Source organism: Elaeis guineensis, chromosome 1 (assembly GCF_000442705.2).
Source record: "Elaeis guineensis isolate ETL-2024a chromosome 1, EG11, whole genome shotgun sequence".
In the NCBI taxonomy this organism is placed as follows: domain Eukaryota; kingdom Viridiplantae; phylum Streptophyta; class Magnoliopsida; order Arecales; family Arecaceae; genus Elaeis; species Elaeis guineensis.
In genome coordinates, this window is record NC_025993.2 from 12629776 (window position 1) to 12636612 (window position 6837).

Here is a 6837-nt window from a genome sequence, read left to right on the forward strand (position 1 = left end):
AAAAGTGAAGATCGGTTTGTAGACTGCCCCTCGGCTAGTGAAGCACCAACTTGAGTTGCCATAGATTTTTAGCTCTTTGATGGTTAAATCAAAGTAAAACTAGAGTACGGAGCTCTGATACCACTTATTGCCCAGCTATGCAACCCAAGAGAGGGGGTAAATTGGGTTTTTAAAATTTTAACGTTAATGTAGAACTACGAGGATTAAATAACAATGAGCAGGATATATGTAGAGAGTGATTTAAGCAAGGTGTAGAAATAAGATGCAAGAATGTAAGAAGATAAGAAAATTTAGAAAGAGAGTAAGTAAGTACAACACAAACAAACAAAATTTATAGTAGTTCGGTGCCAACCTTGCATCTACATCCACTCTCCAAGCTCCTACTTGAAAATTCAAATCCACTAAACCGTATTCAACAAGAATATAAATTTCAGATAAATTTTAGATAAATTTTAGATCTAAACCTACTTTTATACAGCATATAAAATATTTATTTTAATCTAAAATTATATAGAAAAATAATTCAAATACACACATGAATGTATAGAAATAAAATTTTTGATTAAACCTGATTTTGCATTATATAGAATTTTACTTAAAATTAGATCTAAAAATCTATCAAAATAGATTTAACTCAGATCTTGACTAAGTCTTACTTTTAATCAAAAATAATATCATAAAAATTATGTTAAAATAGATTTAAAATAGATTTTAATTTGATTATTATTTCAGTAAAAATTTGCATCAAAAAAATTCTGTTATAACAGATTATAACTAACCATTATCAACCATTGATTAGGTTCTTGAAATCTGATCAAAATCATATCAAATAATTTTTAATTAATAGGTCTAAATCAGATTTAATATCTTATATAAAAAATTTGATTATATACAATATGTAATCATACCAAAAAAATTAGTTATGCATCTATATATCAAACCTGACTTTGATACCAGTTGAAGAAAAAATTCATCTGATCTGATCGGATCGTCAGGGTGCATCTAAAAATTTTTCTATAATAAGCTAACATAAATTTTATATTACCTGATATACAGCAGAATAAGGATCAAAATCTTCAGAGGATTCTCGAATCCAATGCTTAGCAAGGCCTGAACGTATAGACCCTCTACTTCGTGTGCACACCAAACCCCACAGAAAAGAGAGGTGATATTCTTTGCTCCACACCTTCTTAAGGGCAGCAAAGAGAGGGAGGATATTTGATCACCATGCCTTAGAGAGACCTGGAAGGGTGTCTTTATGCCAAGAACCCCATGCCAAGAATTTTCCATGCAAAGAAGAAGAGGCGCCAAATCTGATAGCACTCTCCCTAGTCTCATGACAATCACTCTCTTTCTCTCTTTTATTTTTGTCCCCCAAAAAAAATTCATAACCAACCGGTGGTTATGTCCCTTGCTTTTAAAGATAAGGCACCTGATATTTAATCAAAGACCTAGGGACTTAGGACTCCATATCCAAATAGAAAACCCATGCAAGAAAGGATGTCAACCCCCCTAACGCACATCAAACTATTCACGTGCGAAAAAAGAGATGGGTTAGAAATATTTTTTGCACCTCCTCCTTTCCTTGGTTGGTTATGATGAGAGAGAGTCCCTGGTTCATGGGACTCTTTAGTTCTAAACAAATTAGGTCCAAATTTGGCTTAATTGGAACCTGTTTCAAATCGGATTCAAACCAAATTCGAAGAGTCTGTAAATCTTAATCTAATTAAGATTCTGATCCAAGTCTAACTTAAATTTTTAATTCAATTAAGTCTTAATTAAAGTAAATCTAATCTGAAATTAATTAAATCATAAATTTAATCTTTCATAAATCTCTTGGATCATTAATCAGATCATTATCATCTTCAAAATTAAACCTGAACCTTATGTCTGATGCTAGCTAGACATAGTCAACTTGTTTAATCCCGTATGATCCTTAACTTAATTTTTAATTAAGCTAATCTATTCATTCAATCAAGTCATGTACATTCAAATTGAACTCATAGACTTAGGTCAATTCTTTCCTATGTTGTCTGACTTTGTGCATGACTCCATAGATTCGAACACTAAACCGATAGCACAGGAACAACTTCATATAGTAATTGAAATTACCATCTAATAATGATTTTCGATGTCTTGATATGTCAAATATATGCAAAGCAATATTCAAAAATCTACGCATATGGTTATCGCATAATTCATCTCTTTGATCTCGAATGCTCGAAGATGACCTAGGTTTTAACTGTCAACCCTGGATGAGTCATTCACATTGTATTTCAAACTTTCAAGTCCATCACATAGATTATCTAAGCTCAAATTTTATTAAATTGATTTACAGTGATGCATTAACTCCTGAAATCTGAAGGGATCAATCTCATTTTAATCTACACAACGACTTTTCAAGTACTTAACTGTTTCTAGTAGCCTTCCATCACTGCATTAGAAATACAGGTAGTTTGACACCAAAGTATAATGAGTTGTTTATAAGTCACTATGGTGATCTCAGATTTGAGAGACACTTATGCCCATACACTTCACGAGCTGCTCTTGACAGCAGAGTGCTCCACAAGTGAGTCACTTGTTCAGTGATGATATACTCTTAATCTCGAATGTATGTCATACCAGTGTCTCTATACTCTTTAGTTAAAAGGACAACTAATCTATTGGCACACAACGACCTATACTTGATGAATGTCATCATCCTAAAATGATATATCATTTGGTCACAAATATATTTAAGAATTATTCGATAAATTCTTCTTTATCGATTGCCATATAGTTCTAAAGATTTCATCACAATACATGAGTTCTAATAAGAAAGATGTATACCTTGTGATGAAAAATACCAAATAACTTTTATTATTTCATAATTCATATGCAATTACAAAGAGTATAATCATCCAAATGATTGGCTTTAGGATGCATTCCTAACATTTTTTTCTCAAAAAGGTGCAGACACCTCATTTCGACTGAGGCAAGGGTGTATCTTCGGCAGCCATGGATCAACGTACTCCCTTCATCCGAACCCTCCATGATCCAAATTTGAAAGTGGGGGACATATGTTGGGGGGTGATATATCACCCATGCCAAAGATACGTGTTGGGGGGGCGCGACCGTGATGAAGTATGTGAGGTCATCACCACAACATTGATCAGAGATAAATGAGTACAATCCCAGTAATAGATATGTCATCCCAGGACTATAGAGAAGCTATGCTGAAAGGAGTCATTCAGTATATAATAAAGTAGTGAAAGATCTCACTTTGGATCTCATCGATCCTCACTCTCTAACTGATCCTTCCAAGTGGAGTTTTCTAGTAGAAAACTCTGTCGATCCTGCTTTGATCGTTGATCCTAACTTCGACCACCAACCCTAGCTTTGATCATCAATCTTAACTTTGGCCACTAATCTAGGCTTTGGCTGCCAATATTTGCTTTGCTCGTAGGTCCTTAGCCACTAACATCAGGGCAACATTCGAATATCAAACATTGATCCAAGAAAGGTCCTGACCCTAGCATCATACTCGACCAAAGGATCTCTTATTGATCCTCACTTCTAGCCATAGACTGCATTCCCTTCAACTATCGCTGGCCACCAAGTTTGGAAGGGTCAACCCCCACACAGTCCTATCAAGTCACATCACTCCATGTTGGACCATGCTACTTCAATGGTTGGCTACGTGCTGGATGAGGTCACATCAAATCATGCCACCCCTAAGAGTAGCTGACTGCGTGTCAGATAAGGTGATGTCTATCATCAAAGTCCAAATCAAACATCATGAGTGGTACGAATAGAATGGTCGGAATGGTCTCCTATCACTTTTTTCCTTATGACTCTCTCCTTATTATAAATATAGGTAAAAAAGAAACCCTCCAGATATGCACGCTTGCACCCTATCATCCTCTTGCACTCCTCGTCTATTTTAGTTTTCTGACTTGATCGTTGAAAGATCTCCATCGGAGCCAACTTCGATTAGGACTTGTTTTGCAGGTCTCACCACACCGATGATTCTCAGTCGACTCCAGCCACTCTGACCAAAGCCAAAAAACTGTAGCAATAGTTGGATTTACTCGTAGATTTTAAGAACCAGAAATAGAAAACAGTGTCCCATACCATCGAAACTCATGATCTTATATAGACTACGTGAAGAGGTAAATAGAGGTACATTTTGATCAATTGATCACAACGAAAAATGATAGATCAAAGAGGAAGGGAAACGATCGATCAAAGACAAATACATCCTTCGATTAAATGTTTGGTCAAAAAAATAAAAGCATAAAAAACAAAAGGACATTTTGATCAATTAACCACAATAGGAAATGGTCGATACCATCACCTATGCACACCGCACCGCATTTTTACACGCGTACAGGCTGGGCGGTATGCACATGGCTTAAAACCCACTTCCATTTTGACCCAAACAAAGGTAGTCAAAGAAATAAAGTATATAAGCATTAAAAAGAAATTGTTCCTCTCCAATGTGGGACTAAAACAAGATAAAACTTTTAGAGAACTTTGGAGGGAAGAAAAATTTTGAATTTTTTATCCTAAATTTTAGCAAACTAAACCTAGCTCAACTCAGTTATTTGACCCAACCTGAATAAATGAATGATCATAGGGTTGCTTGTGCGACCAATCATGGCCATTGTACAAAACATGGTCGGCCATGATTCATCGACTGTCCTCTTGAATCCAATCTCAGTTCTGAACTCCATGATTATATCTATACATTTGCAATTTGTAATTACATTTTATAAAATTTTTATATGTTGTATATATTATATTTTCATTTTACATAAATAAATAAATAAATTTTATTTAAATTCCTAAGTTAGATCTACAACCAACGCAATACTTACTCGATTTAGAATCCACCACCCACATAATATAAGACCCAAGCATTCAACACATATCACATATTATACCATTGATGCAATTGGCTGCCACCTATGCAAGAAATATAAGTAAAAGATCTAAGTTCAAGTTCAAAATTTTAGTCCCCACTCTAATCCAAAGCCAAATGGAAGGGCATGATTTATAGCTCACATCTCCCAATTCTTATGAGAAATCAAGAAAAATTAGAAACTAAAAAAAAATCTAGCCAATCTAACTCGATCTATTCAATTACAAATCTGATTGCTGCTTCATCCAATATTTTAAAATCTGATTGCATCGATGAGGTCAACCTGCCTAGTCTATTATCCACAAAATCTAGAGATGAAAATGGAACGAATGATATTCATCCAGATACATTTTCATATTCAAATCTATTTGAAAATAGTTAGAAATTTAAGCATGCAACTAATATCTGTATCTATATCCATAACTATCAAAGAAAAATGGGTATGGATATAGATATACAACTATCTAATCCGTATCCAATTTTATTTATAATGTTGCCCAGCTATGCAACCCAAGAGGAGGGGGTGAATTAGATTTTTAAAATTTTAACATTAATTTAGAACTACGAGGATTAAATAACAATGAGCAGGATATATATAGAGAGTGATTTAAGCAAGGTGTAGAAATAAGATGCAAGAATGCAAGAAGATAAAAAATTTAGAAAGAGAGCAAGTAAGCACAACACAAACAAACAAGATTTATAGTAGTTCGATGCCAACCTTGCACCTACATCTACTCCCCAAACTCCTACCTGAGAATTCAAATCCACTAAACCATATTCAATAAGAATACAACGTCGGTACCTCCGACTCTAGCATCCCACGCTAGAACACTTATTTTTCGGGTACAAACCAACACAATACAATCTGATCAAAAGTTTGGATCAATCTATCCAAATTTTGAAACCCTTCCAAAACTAACAATCAAGACAAAAATAGAATATGTGAGTTAATCACATGAAAATATAAATTTAGCTCCTTTAATGAGCAAATAAAATTTTAAATACACTTTACACAACACGAAGGAAGCTTTTTTGATTTCTCTTAAGGTGGTTAAAGACTTGAATGAGCTTTAGAGAGGTTAGTGAACTTGAATTGAAAGCTTTTTTTCTTAAAGAGGTCTTTTTGCTTAGGACTGAAATGAATACTTGAGTCTCTTCAAAACTTACTTCTTTTTTCCTCCTTTAAGTGCCTTTATAGCTTCAATAGATGGTAGAGAGAAATATGGACTGAAATAGAGCCGTTGGAGATCATTAAAAGAGTATTAAATACTGTCAAAAAGAGTTAGAAACTAGTCGTTACGGAAGTTTCTGTCACAGAGGATCGACTCATGGGGTCGACCTCTGCACAGGGGTCGACTCATGGGGTCGATCTCTGTGGCACAGAACAGAAAATCACTGTTTAGTATCTTTGACCTGCACAACAACAGAGGTCGACTCATGGGATTGATCTCTTTAGGTATGCCAGCCAAAAATAGCGTGCCGTTCAACCTCTTTTGACAGGAGTCGACTCATAGGATCGACCCAATTCTTTAAACTCAAATTTCTCTCAACATATCTATCCAAAAAGTATGAAATTACCTCCAATAAATCTCAAATCTTCTGTTCTTGCTCTTGAGACTTTCGAATCAGAACTTAATAAAATGATGATTTTATCTCTGAAATATAATAAATCTTTTTTCGAACCAAAATCATTAGTAACCCCCTCAAATTGTTATAATCATCAAAATCAATTCATGGAGTAACAATCTCTCCCTTTTTGATGATGACAAAATACTTGAGCAAAAACAAAACATAACATATATAAATAAAATATTAATAAAAAATTTTAAATTTATGAAGATGCATCACTTAAACATTATAGCCAATTATTTGAATAAAATACATCATGAGTAGTTTGAAGATTAGTGTTAAGATAGCTTATAAGATTAATTAAT